Raw genomic sequence first — 23,054 nt, 5'->3', positions numbered from 1 at the left:
TAACTGACAACTCACCTTGCAGTCTGGTCATTTGCACTGCTAGATTTAAGTGAGTTCTCTAAGGCTTTATTTCTAATATTTAAACACTCTTTTCTGGTATTCAACTACCATAATTTTAACTGAATGCAAGGAAAAATATTTAAATATCGAATTGAGCCTGAAAATAAGGCATATAACTGAAACCCTACTCCAGTCAGAATGTTTTTTTTTTTTTTTTTTTTTTTTTGAGACGGAGTCTCGCTGTGTCGCCCAGGCTGGAGTGCAGTGGCCGGATCTCAGCTCACTGCAAGCTCTGCCTCCCGGGTTTTTACGCCATTCTCCTGCCTCAGCCTCCCGAGTAGCCGGGACTACAGGCGCCCGCCACCTCGCCCAGCTAGTTTTTTGTATTTTTTAGTAGAGACGGGGTTTCACCGTGTTAGCCAGGATGGTCTCGAACTCCCGACCTCGTGATCCGCCCGTCTCGGCCTCCCAAAGCGCTGGGATTACAGGCTTGAGCCATGGCGCCCGGCCCAGAATGTTTTAAGAGTAAGAGAAAATTGGTAGTTGGGCTTTTCTTGTGGAAAGTCAGAATATTTTATTTTATTTCAATTTGCAAGTTATTTTCACTATTGTCTCACATCATAGCCCAGCTCCATCAATAATATATGTAGTTAGTCGCCTCTCCATAGATACTCTCCAGCATGAACAGGAATATTGACTGAACTTTATAGCAACAAGCATTACTGCTATCAGTTTTCATATTTCAGTGGTTAAGTTGATCATCATTTAGGATAAGGATGATATTTTCTTTCAGCAGCTCTCCTATTTGAACTAATTAGCTTAAAAATAAATAGGATAGGATTTTCTTCTCTGATACCAAAATACACTATCGGTGTATTAAATCAACATTAGAGCTTATTGCTGTTATTCATCCTCTTTGGTGGTATATAAAGGTGGTAGGGGTACTGGGGGAATCAAATTAAGATTCAGAGTCTGGTTGTGCCTGAAGAACTGTATTCCCCTCCTCTGTCATGCCCACTTACATGGGTTAATATGTAAAGGAGGAAGGGACTTTCAAAGAGGAAGTTTGTTTGTTTGTTTGTTTCAGGTCTTAGAGGTAGAAGAGGAATCATAAGGAGAATGAGGGATGGAAAGAAGGGAAAGAAAAATGATCAAATGATGTAGGAACTTCCCTAGATTAAAAAATGAGGATTCTTCTTGTTGAAATATAAAAGATTTGTATATAAAGGCCTATATAGACTAGTAAGGACTCTGTAAACACTGTATTTTGTTCCAGAGACTGGAGTTTTCCTCCAATGCTTGCAGAAACACTGGTAGATCTAGGTATGTTTCTTTAGTGATGATCTAGAAATTTGGAGGATGCCTTAAAATGGAGCAGGGGATTGAAAAAGGATATGACTGTCACTTGCTTCTCACTCTCCTTCACCCCCTTCAGCCCAACCAACACTCTCCTTGAATTACATGCAGTTACAGCAAAGGCATAGATTGTTGCTATGGTTTGAATGTGTCCCCCAAAACCTATGTGTTGGAAAGTTAATACTCAATGCAACAGTATTGAGAGGTGGGATCTTTAAGAGATGGTTAGGTCGTGAGAGCTCTGCCCTCATAAATGAATTAATGCAATTATCACTGGAACAGGTTAATTATTCTGGGAGTGAGTTGATAATAATTGGAGAGTTTGACTCTCTCTCCTCTCATGTTCTCTTGCTCTTTTACCTTCTTCCATGGTACGATGCAGCAAGAAGGCCCTCACCAGATGCTGGTGCCTTGATATTGGACTTTCCAGCCTCCAGAATCATGAGAAATAAATTTCTATTGTTTATAAATTATTCAGTCTGTGATGTTCTGTTATAGTAGCATAAAACTGACTGAGATAACTGTTGCTAAAAAGTCTGTAGGGGATCCAGATTACTTGAAGGAGCTAGTAGTAGCTTTCTGTATGTATGACCCTTAACTAAGCAGGAAAATTTAGCAAGACATTTATTGGAAAGATGTACAAATTTTGAGTACCAGGAGATACATCTCCTAGATCGGGCATATATATATTTTCTCTCCTGGGAAGGTAGGGTTCTCAGAGTGCAGGGTTAAGAGTGGCAGCAGAAGATACTTCCATCAAGTGGCTGGACACAGAATGGACATCTACAGAGAGGACAGAGCAGAAGCACGTGGAAGAGTTAGTCCTGAGCATAGAGGACTCCCAGAAGTAACTGGGGATATTCAGGAAAGGGAGTCTTGAAGTCCTGAAGCTTGGCACTGAGGGGTTGGAACTAACAAAATGTAGTGGCCAGAGTAATTAGATTCATTTGTATCTACAGGCTGTAGAAGCCTGAGGACAATCAGGTTATTTTACATTTTTATTTTGTTTTATATTTTTGAGACAGGGTCTTGCTCTGTCACCCAGGCTGGAGTGCTGTGTTGCAGGTTCCTAAGCTCAAGTGATCCTCCCACCTCAGCCCTCAGACTCCCAAGTACCCAGGACTATAGGCGTGTGCCACCACATCTGGCTAATTAAAAAATTTTTTTTAGTAGAGACGGAGTTTCACCATGTTGCCCAGGCTGGTGTTAAATTCCTGGGCTCAAGTGATCCTCCTGCCTTGGCCTCCAAAGTGCTGTGATTGTACATACACAACCCTGGCGGCGATCAGGCTATTAATGGAAAAGTTACAATCTTTTTAAAGGTTATAACCATTGTGGTGAATTTGCTGCAATGTAATAAACCTACAGCCTGTACTCTACTCCCTAGGAGCTTAGCTATTTTTGTCTTAAAACAGTCATGCCTTCTATAGCATAATAACTATTTTATTTCCTTGATTCTGAGGCACAATCAGTTGTAAGACATATCTTTGCTTTATTAGGAGGTTTCTAGGAGGAAAGATCTATATTGTACATTTATTTTAAGATACAATCCTGCCTTAGTCTGTTTGGGTTGTTATACAGGAATACGTGAGGCTGGGAAATTTATAAAGAAAAGGGATTTATTTGGCTCATGGTTCTGCAGGCTGTACAAGAAGCATGGTGTCAGCATCCATCTGCTTGGCTTCTTCAGGGCCTCATGTTTCCTCCATTCCTGATGGAAGTTGAGGGGGAAGCTAGCCTCACATGGCAAAAGAAGTGCCAGGCTCTTTTCAACAACCACTTTTCTCGGAAACTAAGGGTGAGAACTCACTCCCTCCTTTGAGAATGGCACCAAACCATTCATGAAGGATCCAACCCCATGATCCAGACACCTCTCACCAGGCCGCACCTCCAACACTGGAGGTCAGATTTCAACCTGAGACTTGACAGGGCCAAACAAACTGTATCCAGGGCTGAGTGTGGTGGCTCACACCTGTAATCCCAGCCATTTGGGAAGGGTGAGAAGATTGCTTGAAGTCAGGAGTTCAAGCAATGACCAGTCTGAGCGAAACAGCAAGACCCCTCTCTACACAAAATTTTATTATTATTACTATTATTTTTATTTTTCCATAAGTTATTGGGGTACAGGTGTTACTTGGTTTCATGAGTAAGTTCTTTAGTGGTGATTTGTGAGATTTTGGTGCACATATCAACTGAGCAGTATACACTGCATCATATTTGTAGTCCTTTAATCCCTCACCTTCCTCACACTCTTCCCCCTGAGTCCCCAAAGTCCATTGTGTCATTCTTATGCCTTTGAATCCTCATAGCTTAGCTCCTACGTATCAGTGAGAACATATGATGTTTGGTTTTTCATTCCTGAGTTACTTCACTTAGAGTAATAGTCTCCAATCTCAGCCAGGTCACTGCAAATGCTGTGAATTCACTCCTTTTTATGGCTGTCTAGTATTCCATCTCATATATGTATACGCACCAGTTTCTTGATCCACTTGTTGGCATTTGGGTTGGTTCCACAATTTTGCAATTGTTAATTGTGCTGCAATAAACATGGGTGTGCAAATATCTTTTTCAAATAATGACTTCTTTTCCTCTGGGTAGATACCCAGTAGTGGGATTTCTGGATTAAATAGTAGTTTTACTTTTAGTTCTTTAAGGAATCTCTGTACTGTTTTCCATAGTGGCTGTACTAGTTTACATTCCCACCAGCAGTGTAGAAGTGTTTCCTTTTCATTGCATCCATGCCAACATCTACTGTTTTTTGGGTTTTTGATTATGACCATTCTTGCAGGAGTAAGGTATCATATGGTGGTTTTGATTTGCATTTCCCTGATCATTAGTGTGTGATGTTGAGCATTTTTTCATATGTTTGTTGGCCATTTGTCTATCTTCTTTTGAAAATTGTCTATTCATGTCCTTAGCCCACTTTTTGATGTGATTGTTTGTTTTTTTCTTACTGATTTGTTAGAGTTCATTGTAGATTCTGGGTATTAGTCTTTTGTCAGATGTATACATTGTGAAGATTTTCTCCTACTCTGTGGGTTGTCTTTTTACTCTGCTGACTGTTCCCTTTGCCGTGCAAAAGCTCTTTAGTTTAATTAGGTCCCAGCTGTTTATCTTTGTTTTTATTACATTTACTTTTGGGTTCTTGGTCATGAAATCCTTGCCTAAGCCAATGTCTAGAAGGGGTTTTCCAATGTTATCTTCTAGAATTTTTATAGTTTCACATCTTAGGTTTAAGTCATTAATTCATCTTTACTTGATTTTTGTATAAGGTGAGAGATGAGGATCCAGTTTCATTCTCCTACAGGTGGCTAGCCAATTATCCCAGCACCATTTGTTGAAAAGGTTGTCCTTTCCACACTTTATGTTTTTTGTTTGCTTTGTTGAAGATCAATTGGCTGTAAGCATTTGGGTTTATTTTTGGGTTCTATATTCTGTTCCATTGATCTATGTGCCTATTTTTATACCAGTACCATGCTGTTTTGGCCTTACAGTATAATTTGAAATAAAGTAGTGTGATACTTCCAGATTTGTTCTTTTTACTTTGTCTTGCTTTGGCTATGTGGGTTGTGGGCTCATTTTTGGTTCCATATGAATTTTAGAATTGTTTTTTCTAATTCTCTGAAGAATGATGGTGGTATTTTGATGGGGATTGCATTGAATTTGTAGATTGCTTTTGGCAGTATGGTCATTTTCACAATACTGATTCTACCCATCCATGAGCATGGGTTGTGTTAACATTTGTTTGTGTTGTCTATGATTTATTTCAGCAATGTTTTATAGTTTTCCTTGTAGAGGTCTTTTGACTCCTTTGTTAGGTATATTCTTAAGTATTTTTTTTTTGCAGCTATTGTAAAAAGGGTTGAGTTCTTGATTTGATTCTCCACTTGGTTGCTGTTGGTGTGTAGAAGAGCTACTGATTTTTGTACATTAATCTTGTATCTGCAAACTTTGCTGAATTCTTTTATCAGTTCTAGGAGCTTTCTGGAGGAGTCCTGAGGGTTTTCAAGGTAAATGATCTTATCGTCAGTAAACAGTGACAGTTTGACTTCCCCTTTACTGATTTGGATTCCCTTTATTTCTTTCTCTTGTCTGATTGCTCTGGCTAGGACTTCCAGTACTATGTTGAAGAGGAGTGTTGAGAGTGGGCATCCTTGTCTTGTTCCAGTTCTCAGAGGGAATGCTTTCAACATTTCTCCATTCAGTATTATGTTGGCTGTGGGTTTGTCATAGATAGCTTTTATTATATTAAGGTATGTCCCTTGTATGCTGATTTTGCTGAGAGTTTTAATCATAAAGTGATGCTGGATTTTGTCAAAGTCTTTTTCTGCATCTATTGAGATGATTATGTGATTTTTGTTTTAAATTCTGCTTATGTGGTGTATCACATTTATTGACTTGCATATGTTAAACCATCCCTTCATCCCTGGTATGGAACCCACTTGATCATAGTGGATTATCTTTGTGATATGTTGTTGGATTCGGTTAGCTAGTATTTTGTTAAGGATTTTAGCATCTATGTTCATCAAGGATATCAGTCTGTAGTTTTCTTTTTTGGTTATGTCCTTTCCTGGTTTTGGTATTAGGGTCATGCTGGCTTCATAGAATGAATTAAGGAAGGTTCCTTCCTCGTTTCTCTATCTTGTGGAATAGTGTCAAAAGGATTGGCACCAATTCTTCTTTGAATGTCTGGTAGAATTCATCTGTGAATCCATCTGGTCCTGGACTTTCTTCTGTTGGTAATTTTTTAATTACCATTTCAATCTTGCTGCTTGTTACTGGTCTCTGTTCAGGGTATCTAATTCTTCTGGATTTAAGCTAAGAGTGTTGTATTTTTCCAGAAATTTATCCATCTCTTCTTGTTTGTTTTTTGAGATGGAGTTTCACTCTATTGCCCAGGCTGGAGTGCGATCTTGGCTCACTGCAACCTCCACCTCCCAGGTTCAAGTGATTCTCTTGCCCTAGCCTCCCGAGTAGCTGGGATTACAAGGCATGTGCCACCATGCCTGGCTAATTTTTGTATTTTTAGTAGAGTTGGGGTTTCCCTGTGTTGGCCAGGCTGGTCTGGAACTCCTGACGTCAGGTGATCCACCTGCCTTGGCCTCCCAAAGTGTTGGGATTACAGACGTGAGCAACTGCACCCAGCCTGTATTTTTTTGTTGTTGTTGTTTCAATTTCATTTAGCTCTGGTCTGATCTTGGTTATTTCCTTTATTCTGCTGGGTTAGGGTTTGGTTTGTTCTAGTTTCTAGTTCCTTGAGGTGTGATCTTAGAACGTCTGTTTGTGCTCTTTCAGACTTTTTGATGTAGGTGTTTAGGGCTATGAAGTTTCCTCTTAGCACCATCTTTGCTGTATCCCAGAAGTTTCTTTTCTTTTTTTTTTTTTTTTTTTTTTTGAGACGGAGTCTCACTCTGTCACTAGACTGGAGGGCAATTGTGCGATCTCGGCTCACTGCAACCTCCACCTCCCGGGTTCAAGTGATTCTCCTGCCTCAGCCTCCCAAGTAGCTGGGACTACAGGTGCATACCACCACACCCAGCTAATTTTTGTATTTTTAGCAGAGACAGGGTTTTGCCATGTTGGTTGGGATGGTCTCGATCTCTTGTCCTCATGATCCACCTGAATCGGCATCCCAGAGTGCTAGGATTTCAGACGTGAGCCACTGCGTCCAGTCCCAGAGGTTTTGATAGGTTGTGTTATTATTGTCATTCAGTTTGAAGAATGTTTAAATTTCCATCTTGATTTCGTTTTTGACTCAGTGCTCATTCAGGAGCAGGTTATCTAATTTCCATGTATTTGCATGGTTTTGAGGGTTCCTTTTGGAGTTGATTTCCAGTTTTATTCCACTGTGGTTTGAGAGAGTGCTTGATATAATTTCAATTTTCTTAAATTTATTGAGGCTCATTTTATGGCCTATCATATTATGGTCTATCTTGGAGAAAGTTCTGTGCGCTGTTGAATAGAATGTATATTCTGTGGTTGTTGGATGAAATATTCTGTATATATCTGCTAAGTCTGTTTGTTCCAAGGTATTGTTTAAATCCATTGTTTCCTTGTTGACTTTCTGTCTTGATGACCTGGCTAGTGTCAGTGGAGTATTGAAGTCCCCCACTATTATTGTGTTGCTGTCTATCTCATTTCTTAGGTCTATTAGTAATGGTTTTTTTTTTTTTTTTTTAACGGGGTTTCACCATGTTGGCCAGGCTGGTCTCAAACTCCTGACCTCAGGTGATCCGTTTGGGGCCAAAATTTTTAAACTTTTTATTATAGAGCATTCACATATATACCATCAGAGTGAACAGGCAACCTACAGAATGGGAGAAAATTTTTGCAATCTACTCATCTGACAAAGGGCTAATATCTAGAACTTACAAAGAACTCAAACAAATTTACAAGAAAAAAACAAACAACCCCATCAAAAAGTGGGCAAAGGATATGAATAGACATTTCTCAAAAGAAGACATACATACAGCCAACAGACACATGAAAAAATGCTTGTCATCACTGGCCATCAGAGAAATGCAAATCAAAACCACAATGAGATACAGTCTCACACCAGTTAGAATGGCCATCATTAAAAAGTCAGGAAACTACAGGTGCTGGAGAGGATGTGGAGAAATAGGAACACTTTTACACTGTTGGTGGGATTGTAAACTAGTTCAACCATTATGGAAAACAGTATGGTGATTCCTCAAGGATCTAGAACTAGAAACACCATTTGACCCAGCCGTCCCATTACTGGGTATATACCCAAAGGATTATAAATCATGCTGCTGTAAAGACACATGCACACGTATGTTTATTGCGGCACTATTCACAATAGCAAAGACTTGGAATCAACCCAAATGTCCATCAGTGGCAGACTGGATTAAGAAAATGTGGCACATATACACCATGGAATACTATGCAGCCATAAAAAAGGATGAGTTTGTGTCATTTGTAGGGACATGGATGCAGGTGGAAACCATCATTCTCAGCAAACTATTGCAAGAACAGAAAACCAAACACCGCATGTTCTCACTCATAGGTGGGAATTGAACAATGAGATCGCTTGGACTCGGGAAGGGGAACATCACATACCGGGGCCTATTATGGGGAGGGGGGAGGGAGGAGGGATTGCATTGGGAGTTATACCTGATGTAAATGACGAGTTGATGGGTGCTGATGAGTTGATGAGTGCAGCACACCAACATGACACAAGTATACATATGTAACAAACCTGCACATTATGCACATGTACCCTAGAACTTTAATGAAAAAAAAAAAGTAATTGTTTTATAAATTTGGGAGCTCCGGTGTTAGGTGCATATATGTTTAGGATGGTGATATTTTCCTGTTGGACAAGGCCTTTTACCGTTATATAATGTACCTCTTTGTCTCTTTTAACCACTGTTGCCTTAAAGTTTATTTTGTCTGATATAAGAATAGCTACCCCTGCTGGCTTTTGGTGTCCATTTGCATGAAATGCCTTTTTTTTTCCCCCACTCCTTTACTTTAATTTTATGTGAGTCCTCTTGTGTTAGTTGAGTGTCCTGAAGGCAGCAGATAATTGGTTGTGAGTTCTTATCAATTCTGTGGTTCTGTATCTTCTTAGTGGAGCATTTGGGCCATTTCCATTCAATGTTAGTATTGAAATGTGAGGTACTGTTGCATTCATCATGCACTTTGTTGCCTGTCAACTTTGTTTTTTGTTTTGTTTTCTTCTCTCTTGTTTTTCCTTTTTAACTTATATTTTTGTTTTATAGGTCCTGTGTGACTTATGCTTTAAAGAGGTTCTGTTTTGATGTACTTCCAGGATTTGTTTCAAGATTTAGAGCTCCTTTTAGCAGTTCTTGTAGTGGTGGCTTGGTAATGGCGAATTCTCTCAGCATTTGTTTATCTGAAAATGACTATATCTTTCCTTCATATATGATGCTTAGTTTCACTGGATACAAAATTCTTGGCTGATAATTGTTTTGTTTGGGGAGGCTGAAGATAGGGCCCCACTCCTTCTAGCTTATAGGGTTTCTGCTGAGAAATCTACTGTTAATCTGATAGGTTTTCCTTTATAGGTTACCTGGTGCTTCTGTCTCATAGCTCTTAAAATTCTTTCCTTCATCTTAACTTTGGATAACCTGATGACAGTGTGCCTAGGCGAAGATCTTTTTGCGATGAATTTCCAGGTGTTCTTTGTGCTTCTTGTGTTTGGATATCTAGGCCTCTAGCAAGGCTGGGGAAGTTTTCCCCAATTATTCCCCCAAATATATTTTCCAAGCTTTTAGAATTCTCCTCTTCCTCAGAAACACTAATTATTCTTAGGTTTGGTCATTTAACAGAATCCCAGACTTCTTAGAGGCTTTGTTCATGTTTTTTTATTCTTTTTTCTTTGTTGCATTGGGTTAATTTGAAGACCTTGTCTTCAAGCTCTGAATTTCTTTCTTCTACTTGTTCAATTCTGTTGCTGAGACTTTCCAGAGTATTTCACATTTCTACAAGTGTGTCAAAAGTTTCCTGAATTTTTTGTTTTTTTCTTTAATCTATTTCCTTGAATACTTCTCCTTTCACTTCTTGTGTCATTTTTTGGATTTCCTTGCATTGGGCTTTGCCTTTCTCTGTTCCCTCCCTGATTAGCTTAATAACTACCCTCCTGAATTCTTTTTCAGGTAAGTCAGGGATTTCTTCTTGGTTTGGATCCATTGCTGGTGAACTAGTGTGATTTTTGGGGAGGTGTTGAAGAGCCTTGTTTTGTCATATTACCGGGGTTGGTTTTCTGGTTGCTTCTCATTTGGGTAGGCTCTGTCAGAGGGAAGATCTAGGGCTGAAGGCTGTTGTTCAGATTCTTTTGTTGCATGAGTTGTTCCCTTGATGTATTACTCTCCCGCTTTTTCTGTGGATGTGGCTTCCTGTGAGCCAAACTGCAGTAATTGTTGTCTCTTCTGGGTCTAGCTGCCCAGTGAGTCTACCTAGCTCTGGGCTGGTAGTGGGGGTTGTCTGCATAGTCCTGTGATGTGAACCATCTATGGGTCTCTCAGCCATGCATACTAGTGCCTGTTCCAGTGGAGGTGGTGGTGGGTGCAGTGGACTCTGTGAGGCTTCGTAGCTTTGGTGATTTAATGTTCTATTTTTGTGCTGGTTGGCCTCCTGCCAGGAGGTGTTGCTTTCTAGAAAGCATCAGCTATAGTACCAGCTGTAGTAGAGTGGAGAGGGACCAGTGGTGGGCAGGGCCCTAGAACTCCCAAGATTATATGCCCTTTGTCTTCCGCTACCAGGGTGGATAGGGAAGGACCATTGGGTAGGGGTGGGGCTCGGCGTGTCTGAGCTCAGACTCTCCTTGGGCAGGTCTTGCTGAGGCTGCTGTGGGGGATGGGGGTGAGATTCCCAGGTCACTGAAGTTGTATACCCAGGATTGTGACTGCCTCTGCTGAGTCTTGCAGGTTGTCAGGAAGTGGGGGAAAGCTGGCTGTCATAGGCCTCACCCAGCTCCCATGCAAACCGAAGGGCCGGTCTCAATCCCACTGTGTCCTCCCCAGCAGCCCCTAGTCTGTTTCCAGGTAGAGAGCAAGATGGGCGTGAAAACTGTCCCGACGCTATCCACCTTCCAGCTGCGAAAGAAAAGGGCTTTAGTTCTTCCCCTGTCTGTGAAGTCTGCACGCTGAATTCATGTCCTCCCCTGTGTTCTGACCAGGAGGCTTCTTACCCCATTCAAATTGTTACAAAGTTCAGCTAGAGAATTCCTTCTCCCATGGAGTTTTACCCCCTACTCCTCTGGCCACCCTCCCAATGAATCCCTGTGGTGCCACACAGGGACGGGCTGCTTGGTGACCCAGCGAGCTTGCAGGGCCTTTCTGCTGCTTCCTCTACCCCTGTATTTTGCTTGGCTCTCTAACTTGACTCAGTTCCAGGTAAAGTCAGAAACTTCTCCTGCAAACAGACCTTCAGCTTCTCCAGTGGGGGTGTGTGTTCAAGAAAGGAGGGTCTCCCTTTCCCACTTCTGCAGTTGGGGCACTCACATTATTTGGGCGTTTCCTGGGTCTTGCCGGAGCAGCCTGCTTTCTTCAGAGGGTCTCTGGGTCCTCTCGGGATTGCAAGTTTGTTCTTGCAGTCAATCTGGAGCTAAAATTCACATTGTGACCCTCTGCGTGCTGCTCTGTCTGGAGCTGCAAGCTAGTCCTGCCTCCCATCCACCATTATCCCAGGAGCTCTCCCTCAAAAAAAATTTTTTTAATTAGTTGGGTGTGGTAAAGCAGGATGATTGCTTGAACCCAGGAGTTTGAAGCTGCAGCAATGATCATGCCACTGCACTCTAGCCTGGGTGACAGAGTGAGACCCTGACTCTAAAAAAAATTTTAAATAATAAAGATAAAATTAAAAACCAAACCATATTCAAACCATGCTATGGTTTGAATCTCATCTTGAATTTTACTCCCGTAATTCCCACATGTTGTGGGAGGGACTTGGTGGGAGATAATTGAATCATGGGGACAGTTTCCCTCATACTGTTCTCGCAGTAGTGAATAAGTCTCATGAGATCTGATGGTTTTATCAGGGTCTTCCGCTTTTGAGCCTTCCTCATTCTCTCTTTGCTTGCTGCCATCCGTGTAAGACGGGACTTGCTCCTCCTTACCTTCTGCCATGATTGTGAGGCTTCCCCAGCTGCATGGAACTGTAAGCCCAATTAAACCTCTTTCTTCTACAAATTGCCCAGTCTCAGGTATGTTTTTATCAGCAGTGTGAAAAACGGACTAATACATTCACCATGCTCTCTTGCCTTCAGGTCTTTGTCAGTTTTGTTGTCTCTCCCTGGAATGCTCATTTCCTGCCTGACTCTTCCCCTCCTTTCAGGTGTCTCCTAGTTAGGGAAGCCTCTCTCCATGACATTCTAGTTTAGGACTTTTCCTTAACAGAGGAGATGTCCTACTGTCATCTTAAGGGTTAGTCAGAGTTGCCTTTTCAAAGTGTCAACTATATTACAGAATAAAACCCCACAGTTGCACTTTGGTGCCGGGAAAGACTGTATGAAAGGTCTGTTTTATATAGTTGTAGTTGTAATGAACAGGAAGCATGGAAATACCGCTTAGAATTGTCAGTACCAACTTTTCAAACCTCTTTAGGTTAAGGCACAAATTACGTACTTGTTGGTGAAAAAGAGCAGGATAAATTACATGTTATTTTCATTTGCTTTCGAGATTTTTATCTAGATTTCAGAATTTTTCTAAGAGCAGCAAGACAAAACCCATCCTCTTTGCCTGGAGTTTGTTCTCTGGCATGGGAAACAAAGTCTCATTTGGTTCCCTCGCTGTGTTTATATCACCCTGGCTGCTTATCTGTTGGACATCTCACCAAAAAATGCTTCAAGGGATGGTGGATATGGGAAGTAAAAACCAAATTAGTTGGTTACGTGCTTTTTAAAAAATAAGCTTTTCTTTTTAGAATAGTTTTAGATTTACATAAAAGTTGCCTAAACCCAACCTGAAGCCAAAGGGTGAGGGAACCTGTTTGATGCAGTCTCTAAAGATTAGCCTTCTAGGGCATGGAATACGGTGGAAAAGAATGGAGAAAGTAGAGAAGGGTACAGTTTGAAGTTGCAGAAGCAAACAAAATATACAGTTCAATATTTAATTGTATAAATATGTAATTGTTTAATCATCTACTTTTGAGCATTTAGATTGAGTCCAGATTTTCTTTTTGCTTATTATACACATTCTTTTATTTAAATCTTGCGTGTCTATTCCAATTTACATATGATACATTCATAGAAGTAGATTGTCTGGGCTCTAATTTTAAGATTTTTGATATATATCGTCTCCAGAAAAATTTTAGCAGTTTACCTTCCATCTGCAGAATGTGAGAGAGCTTGTTTTTCTGTGTCCTCATTAATATTAGGTATTATCATTAGTCTTTGCCAGGTTAATAGAAAAATATCTTGTGGTTTTTATTTATATTTCTTTGGTTATAGTCAAATTTAAAAATAAAACTATCTTTACTGGCCATCTGTGGCTTTGTTAAATTATCTCCTTGTTGTGGTATAAAACACTTGCTTTCATTTATGCCTGGTGCTCTTCAATCCACAGACCATCTGTTTTGCCCTCACCAGAGAATAAACATTCAGCATTCTGCAGTGATCTTTACCATGGTTACTTGACTACAGTCTGGGGAAAGTTGTAGGGTGATCTTTACCATGGTTACTTGACTACAGTCTGGGGAAAATTGTAGGGTGATCTTTACCATGGTTACTTGACTACAGTCTGGGGAAAGTTGTAAATCCTTAACCAGATTTTCAACCAGTGTTTTTAGTCCCACTTTCGCACCACTGCCCTTCTCCCTCTCATTTCTAGAGACACCTGGTGCTGCCAGTTCTTGAGCTTTTTGGTGATTATGCAGTGTGATTTGCTTTGATTCTTTACTTTCTGCACTACCACCTCAAATTTCTTATGTCTTCCAAGTAGGTTGCTACTCTTCCATCTACTTTTCAGCTTCCTCATTTTTGTTGTGGTTGTCTCTTCTCCTAATCTCTTTGTCCTTAAAGATTATACCTTAAAAGTATATAATTCCCTCTACTTCATTTTAATTATCTTATTGGAGGATGTGGAGATACATTCTTGTGTTCAGTCTTCCATCTTTAACAGGAAAACCTGAGTTGAAACTGTTTTACTGGGGCTTGTTAGGTTGGTAAATATTACAGATGTCTCATAGACCTGGAAAGATATAAAGGATCGCTGTGTAGACCAGAGAGCCTACAAGTTGCCTCAGATTAGTGTGAGAAAGATCTCTTTATTGATGAAAATTCTTTCCATGACCTCTTGAAATATCTCTGCACTCATATTTATAAAGATATTAAATTGTTGGGTTGCTTATGTAAAAATATTTGTGAATTTGTCCATTTGCATGCAATCGAATGAATCAGACAGGCATACATATATTCACAATGTAGGTTAAGCCTCTCAGGAACATAGCAAAATATTGAATAACTGATGATGCATGAGCATTAACAACCAGAATGGACAGTGACTGCAGCAGGGTCCAAGAGGCCTTCTGCTGGGCCACATGATATCCCTTTATATGCTGGACCATCTCAGGAGGGACTAAGAAGTGGCAGGGTAAGGAAAGGAGGACACTTTGAGGACTTAGTAGAGCTGCCGTTTGCCAACTAGTAAGGAAGTGTTTTTATATTTTACAGTAGGTATGGCCATAATGGTATGTATAAGTAAGTATCAGTCTTTTCCCTTTTGCTTCAACTATGTTGCCCTTATATGAATTATTTTCCCTTTCTAGCATGCTATACATGTTGTCTGTCACTGTCTTATTTCCTCTGCTCGATGTCTGTCCCAGCTTTCTACAGATGGTGATTCCCACTACAGACTCAAGCCTTCACCAATTCCTGAGGCAGTCCTGAAGATGGTGGCAGTCTAATCAGTAACACCAGCAACCTGATGCTTGCTTTCCAAAAAGATCCCAAGCTGCATAGGTAATCTCTGAGTTGTAGGTTTCCCTCCCATCCCTCAACCTTGGCTTTATGGGTATAGTAGCCTTTGGCCTCAGTTTTCCTCCCCAGTAATTGTACCTCTGATATTTTTTGGTGCCTTCTATTTCCTTTGATTCTCCTCTTCCCCAGTCACTTCCTGTAGTATTGCTGCAAGTGGACAGACATAGCCTAGAGTCATGATATAGCTACCTATGTGGTTTTAGTTACACCTGTTACCTCAGCTCTGCTATCCATTCCTGGATTGCATTCCTTTAGCACTGATACTTCCCCAATCCATGGCAAAGCTTTGCTGTGCCCTTTGGATGCTGTATTATACACTGTTTAGCTGCTTCCATGGGACTATTGCATACTTTGTATTGGACAAATTATCTAAAAAAATCAGTGTTCTATTAGCAAAGATGGAAGGGAGAGTGGCTGACAGGTTAGCTACCAAACAGCTTTTGGCATATCACGTACTGATATTGGAAGTTCCCAACTACAAGTGCCCTGTAGAATATCTAATGACAGAGTTCACAAAGGGAGGTGTTACTCAGTTACTCAGTGCTTCCACTTAGCTTTTTAGTCCCTCACTGTTTTTTTTTTTTTTTTTTTTTTTTTTTTTTTGAGACAGAGTCTCGCTCTGTCACCCAGGCTGGAGTGCAGTGGCCGGATCTCAGCTCACTGCAAGCTCCGCCTCCCGGGTTTACGCCATTCTCCGGCCTCAGCCTCCCGAGTAGCTGGGACTACAGGCGCCCGCCACCTCACCCGGCTAGTTTTTTTTTTGTATTTCTTAATAGAGACGGGGTTTCACCGTGTTAGCCGGGATGGTCTCGATCTCCTGACCTCGTGATCCGCCCGTCTCGGCCTCCCAAAGTGCTGGGATTACAGGCTTGAGCCACCGCGCCCGGCCAGTCCCTCACTGTTAAATATGAGAAGGCAACCGAAGATTATCAGACATTTGAGGAAGGCTTTATATACAAAAGAAATAAAACAAAACATATAAACATAAAAAATAATTTGGAAAAGACAAAGACAATGTAGGGAGAAGAATAACAATTTTAAATTATCATTAATATTCTTAGAGACATGAGGGAAGATATAATAATGAAAAAAGAGAACACTATAAAAGAATATTTACAGAATAAAAAGGAGGTCTTGGAAACTAAACATGTGATCACAAAAGCAGTAAACTCAATAGAAGGATTAGGCAATAAAGTTGAAGACATCTCTGATGATAGAGCAAAAAATAGAGGAAATGAAATATAAGAGTGAAAAGAAAAAAAAAATAAGGCATTCTAGGAGGTCTAACACCTGAGTATAAGGGGTTCCAAAAACAAGAACTGGGAAAATAGAGCTGAGAAAACTGTCAATGTAATAATTCAAGAAAATTCCCTGGAACTAAAAGAATCCATTTCAACCTAAGTTTGTAAGGTACATCACTGTGAAATTTCAGAACTTAGGAGACAAAGAGAAGATTCTATAAATTCCTAGAGAGAAAGAGGTTTTCTTTTTTAAAAAGGTCAAATACAACAGGCTAGGAATCTTAATGGCCTCAGATTTTTCAAAAACAGTAGTAGAATCTAGGAGGCAATGGAGCAATGCCTTTAAAATTTAACCTAGAATTTTGTACCCAGTCAAATTATCAATCAAATGTGAAGGTAGAATAAAGACATCTTAAGACATGCAAAGTTTTATAGTTTACCTACCATGTTGACCTTTTCATACTCAGAAAGTTACTGGAGGATATGCTCCACCAAAACAAGGAAGAGGAAGACTTAGGGTACATGAAACGGGTGATACAGATGAGACCAAAGGAATTCCCAGGATTAATGATGTAGACTCTAGGATGAGGGTAATGCACTAAGGCATTGAAGACAACTTGTCCAGATTGGAACATTTCAGAAGACTCTGGAAAAGGCTTCTTTAAGAAGATGTAACTGATAGAATACGTGATACAAATGAATGTGTTAAACAGAGATTTAGGCTGCTCACAAAGAGGTTAATTCAAATTCAAGCCAGAGAGAAAGCTGAAAATGGATACAGACCTGCAGACTAGTTTAAGCAGGGCAGGAGATGTCAGCATAGGAGAGATACCACCTAATAACAGGAAGGAGATTACTTTGTTCCAAGAGCCAGATGGAATATATGATCTTACTGGGCATTTATTAATATTGATATTTGGTTTCTCTATTCATCCTCACTTAAGAAAGAAGTTACCTCTAATGTCAAGGATATTACAATTATGGTTTTATCTTTTTTTTAAACCTTCTTTTTTTTTAGACAGAGTTTCGCTCTTGTTGCCCAGGCTGGAGTGCAATGGCACAATTTTGGCTCATTGCAACCTCCGTCTTCTAGGTTCAAGTGATTCTCCTGCCTCAGCCTCCCTGGGATTATAGGCATGCACCACCATGCCAGGCTAATTTTGTATTTTTAGTACAGATGGGGTTTTGCCGTGTTGGCCAGGCTGGTTTTGAACAGTTTTATTTTCAATTTCCATTAGCACCAAAAACATCAGCCCTTTAGGCCTCAAATCCTAAAACTCTGTTCTTTCTGTCCAGGCAGTTTCCCCAAACAGACTCAGTTTCATTGAAATACTGTGACATCAGTGACAGGAGTTATGTAACAGGTGAACATTTAGGAAACAATAATATCTTCCTTAGTGACTGTGGGTAGCTAATGGAATCTCTGCTGCAACTGTCAAGTTAGAGAAGCATTACTATAGTCTTGTTTTAGCATGCTACCAGATTTAAGTTGGTCTTTTTCTGTGTCTGTTTATTTTAGGGTTGACTTGCTTATTTTCTTATATCAGGGACTTCATAGTTAAACCATTTCTGTTTCTCCACCTGCAATCACTTCATTTAATTCAGAACCTTCAACAACTACATGGAGATTTGGGGTCTTCTCCCTCCCGCTCTTTTTTTTTTTTTAATTAAAAAAAAAATTTATTATTATTATTATTATACTTTACGTTCTAGGGTACATGTGCATAATGTGCAGGTTTGTTACATATGTATACTTGTGCCATGTTGCTGTGCTGCACCCATCAACTCGTCAGCACCCATCAACTCGTCATTTACATCAGGTATAACTCCCAATGCAATCCCTCCCCCCTGCCCCCTCCCCATGATAGGCCCCGGTGTGTGATGTTCCTCTTCCCGAGTCCAAGTGATCTCATTGTTCAGTTCCCACCTATGAGTGAGAACATGCGGTGTTTGGTTTTCTGTTCTTGTGATAGTTTGCTAAGAATGATGGTTTCCACCTGCATCCATGTCCCTACAAAGGACACAAACTCATCCTTTTTTTATGGCTGCATAGTATTCCATGGTGTATATGTGCCACATTTTCTTAATCCAGTCTGCCACTGATGGACATTTGGGTTGATTCCAAGTCTTTGCTATTATGAATAGTGCCGCAATAAACATACGTGTGCATGTGTCTTTATAGTAGCATGATTTATAATCCTTTGGGTATATCCCCAGTAATGGGATGGCTGGGTCATATGGTACTTTTAGTTCTAGATCCTTGAGGAATCGCCATACTGTTTTCCATAATGGTTGAACTAGTTTACAATCCCACCAACAGTGTAAAAGTGTTCCTATTTCTCCACATCCTCTCCAGCACCTGTTGTCTCCCTCCCGCTCTTGACTTCCCCTCCTAAGGTTTGCTCTGAGCTTTTGTACGTAGGCAGAAGGGGTGTTAGGGCCCTCACCTTCTTGAAAAGAAAGAGAACAGATACCAGGTTTTAAAAAACTGTTGACCGGGCATAGTGGCTCTCATCTGTACTCCCAGCACTTTGGAAGACTGAGGGAGGAGGATTACTTGAACTTGGGAGGTCAAGATTGCGGTGAGCCAGGATTGCACCACTGCATTCCAGCCTGGACAACAGGGTGAGACCCTGTCTTTAAAAAGAAGGCAATCCTGGCTGCAGCTGCTTTGCATTTACTGATTGACTATTTCATGCTCACTATTTATAAAGCAGTGCTTCTTAAAGTTTAAAGTACATACAATTCACCTGTGAGAATTTTGTTACCATGCAGATGATTCCAATTCTGGGGTAGAATTTGAGAGTCGATTTCTAACAATCTCCCAGGCAATGCTGATGCTGCTGGTATATGGACCACACTTTGAGTAGCAAGGATAAATACCCCAAATATTCAAAAGTATTAAGAAATTTGGGAGAAAAAGGATTTGGGCTTTGTTTATAAGTATCAAGCCTGATTATGTGGAAAGGAACAATGGCTACCTACTATCTGTTCAGTATAGCTTAATGTGTTAGAAATCGTATTTTGTTTCAGTAGTATATTAGCTACTGTAGATCTTAGATCTGGAAAGTATTGGCACTTCAGTTGGCCTAATTCTTCTTAGATACTAGAGATCTGTACTTCTGAGCTAGCAACGTGCAAGTATATTCCTTTAGGAGGAGTAAAGAGTAGAGTAAGGATAGAGATAGCGGAGAGGATGTTAAGATAGAGATGGATCAACAATATTACCTGCCAAGAGCTCAAGCTCAAATTTCACCAGGTTTAGGATACATAAGAATCATCTAGGGTACTTGAAAACAGTGCAGATCACTAGGCTGTATGCTTAGAGGTCCTAATTTGGTAGGTCTGGTAGTGGGTTAGGGGAGGCAGGATATGTATTTTAAAGAAGCACCCCAAGTGAATCTGAGGCAGTTGGTCCCCGTACCATGATTTGAGAAACAGTGCATTAGAAAGACTGGTGGTAGTCTCTGGAGGATGAAAAGAAAACAAAACATATAAACACAACCAGGCAAATGATTGCATCTATTTTGATTGGAGTCTTTTTGAGTTATAGGTGAGAAATAGAAGATATCGCCCCTGGTCAGCAGACAGTTCTAAGTTATCTCTAACTATAAATTAGGCAGCTATAAACTCTGTATCAGCACTCTGAGGTGGGACTGATATCCACAATTCATAGGAACATGGAATTTTAGAGCTGATAGGAATCATAGAGCTTTCCAACTCTTGTTTTAAAAAATTTTTTTTTCTTTTTTTTAAATTAGACTTTAAGTTCTAGTGTACGTGTGCACAACCTGCAAGTTTGTTACATATGTATACGTGTGCCATGTTGGTGTGCTGCACCCATTAACTCATCATTTACATTAGGTATATCTCTTAATGCTATCCCTTCCCCTTCCCCCTACCCCACGACAGGCCCCGGTGTGTGATGTTCCCCTTCCTGTGTCCAAGTATTCTCATTGTTCAATTCACACCTATGAGTGAGAACATGCAGTGTTTGGTTTTTTGTCCTTGCGATAGTTTGCTGAGAATGATGGTTTCCAGCTTCATCCATGTCCCTGCAAAGGACATGAACTCATCCTTTTTTATGGCTGCATAGTATTCCATGGTATATATGTGCCACATTTTCTTAATCCAATCTATCATTGATGGACATTTGGGTTGATTCCAAGTCTTTGCTATTGTGAATAGTGCCACAGTAAACATGCATGTGCATGTGTCTTTATAGCAGCATGATTTATAATCCTTTGGATACATACCCAGTAATGGGATGGCTGGGTCAAATGGTGTTTCTAGTTCTAGATCCTTGAAGAATCGCCACATTGTCTTCCACAATGGTTGAACTAGTTTACAGTCCCACCAATAGTGTAAAAGTGTTCCTATTTCTCCACATCCTCTCCAGCACCTGTTGTTTCCTGACTTTTTAATGATGGCCATTTTAACTGGTATGAGATAGTGTCTCACTGTGGTTTTGATTTGCATTTCTCTGATGGCGAGTGATGATGAGCATTTTTTCATGTGTCTGTTAGCTGCACAGATGTCTTCTTTTGAGAAGTGTCTGTTCATATCCTTTGCCCACTTTTTGATGGGGTTGTTTGTTTCTTTCTTGTAAGTTTGTTTTAGTTCTTTGTAGATTCTGGATATTAGCCCTTTGTCAGATGAGTAGATTGCAAAAATTTTCTCCCATTCTGTAGGTTGCCTATTCATTCTGATGGTAGTTTCTTTTGCTGTGCAGAAGCTCTTTAGTTTAATTAGATCCCATTTGTCAATTTTGGCTTTTGTTGCCATTGCTTTTGGTGTTTTAGACATGAAGTCCTTGCTTATGCCTATGTCCTGAATGATATTGCCTAGGTTTTCTTCTAGGGTTTTCATGGTTTTGGGTCTAACATTTAAGTCTTTAATCCATCTTGAATTAATTTTTGTGTAAGGTGTAAGGAAGGCATCCAGTTTCAGCTTTCTACATATGGCTAGCCAGTTTCCCCAGCACCATTTATTAAATAGGGAATCCTTTCCCCATTTCTTGTTTTTGTCAGGTTTGTCAAAGATCAGATGGTTGTAGATGTGTGGTATTATTTCTGAGGGCTCTGTTCTGTTCCACTGGTCTATATCTCTGTTTTGGTACCAGTACCATGCTGTTTTGGTTACTGTAGCCTTGTAGTATAGTTTGAAGTCAGGTAGCGTGATGAGGCTTTCCAACTCTTTTAGCTGTGACCCATAGTAACGGATGTACTCTGATTTTTTTGTTCCACTTACATTTTTAAAAATCTGGTCGGGGGGGGTGGAGCAAGATGGCCGAATAGGAACAGCTCCAGTCTCCAACTCCCAGCGCGAGCGACACAGAAGACCGGTGATTTCTGCATTTTCAACTGAGGTACTGGGTTCATCTCACTAGGGAGTGCCGGACAATCGGTGCTGGTCAGCTGCTGCAGCCCGACCAGCGAGAGCTGAAGCAGGGCGAGGCATCGCCTCACCTGGGAAGAGCAAGGGGGAAGGGAATCCCTTTTCCTAGCCAGGGGAACTGAGACACACAACACCTGGAAAATTGGGTAACTCCCACCCCAATACTGCGCTTTAAGGAAACGGGCACACCAGGAGATTATATCCCACACCTGGCCGGGAGGGTCCCACACCCACGGAGCCTCCCTCATTGCTAGCACAGCAGTCTGTGATCTACCGGCAAGGCAGCAGCGAGGCTGGGGGAGGGGCGCCAAGCAAATGGATAACAAAAAAAGCAGGGGTTGCAATACTAGTCTCTTTAAACTTTAAACCATCAAAGATCAAAAGAGACAAAGAAGGCCATTACATAATGGTAAAGGGATCAATTCAACAGGAAGAGCTAAGTATCCTAAATATATATGCACCCAATACAGGAGCACCCAGATTCATAAAGCAAGTTCTTAGAGACTTATAAAGAGACTTAGACTCCCATACAATAATAATGGGAGACTTCAACACTCCACTGTTAACATTAGACAGATCAACGAGACAGAAAGTTAACAAGGATATCCAGGAATTGAACTCATCTCTGCAGCAAGCAGACCTAATAGACATCTATAGAACTCTCCACCCCAAATCAACAGATTATACATTATTCTCAGCACCACATCGCGCTTACTCCAAAATTGACCACATAATTGGAAGTAAAGCACTCCTCAGCAAATGTACAAGAACAGAAATTATAACAAACTGTCTCTCAGACCACAGTGCAATCAAACTAGAACTCAGGACTAAGAAACTCAATCAAAACCACTCAACTACATGGAAACTGAACAACCTGCTCCTGAATGACTACTGGGTACATAACGAAATGAAGGCAGAAATAAAGATGTTCTTTGAAACCAATGAGAACAAAGATACAACATACCAGAATCTCTGGGACACATTTAAAGCAGTGTGTAGAGGGAAATTTATAGCACTAAATGCCCACAAGAGAAAGCAGGAAAGATCTAAAATTGACACTCTAACGTCACAATTAAAAGAACTAGAGAAGCAAGAGCAAACACATTCGAAAGCTAGCAGAAGGCAAGAAATAACTAAGATCAGAGCAGAACTGAAGGAGATAGAAACACAAAAAACCCTCCAAAAAATCAATGAATCCAGGAGTTGGTTTTTTGAAAAGATCAACAAAATTGACAAACCGCTAGCAAGACTAATAAAGAAGAAAAGAGAGAAGAATCAAATTGACGCAATAAAAAATGATAAAGGGGATATCACCACCGACCCCACAGAAATACAAACTACCATCAGAGAATACTATAAACACCTCTATGCAAATAAACTGGAAAATCTAGAAGAAATGGATAATTTCCTGGACACTCACACTCTTCCAAGACTAAACCAGGAAGAAGTTGAATCCCTGAATAGACCAATAGCAGGCTCTGAAATTGAGGCAATAATTAATAGCCTACCAACCAAAAAAAGTCCAGGACCAGATGGATTCACAGCCGAATTCTACCAGAGGTATAAGGAGGAGCTGGTACCATTCCTTCTGAAACTAT

General features: G+C 40.5%; 1 long non-coding RNA gene across 1 annotated transcript in view; it reads left to right on the top strand.

The window, feature by feature from the left end:
• LOC105489147 (uncharacterized) overlaps nucleotides 1-23,054 on the top strand; it is a 143,875-nt gene that overhangs the window by 24,338 nt on the left and 96,483 nt on the right. The window contains exon 3 of the long non-coding RNA XR_011612540.1: nucleotides 14,665-14,800. This is a non-coding gene — a long non-coding RNA (uncharacterized lncRNA). The remainder of the gene's footprint in view (nucleotides 1-14,664; nucleotides 14,801-23,054) is intronic.

Source organism: Macaca nemestrina, chromosome 14 (genome assembly GCF_043159975.1).
Source record: "Macaca nemestrina isolate mMacNem1 chromosome 14, mMacNem.hap1, whole genome shotgun sequence".
NCBI classification, from domain to species: Eukaryota; Metazoa; Chordata; class Mammalia; order Primates; family Cercopithecidae; genus Macaca; species Macaca nemestrina.
This window is presented reverse-complemented; position numbering and strand designations above follow the sequence as displayed.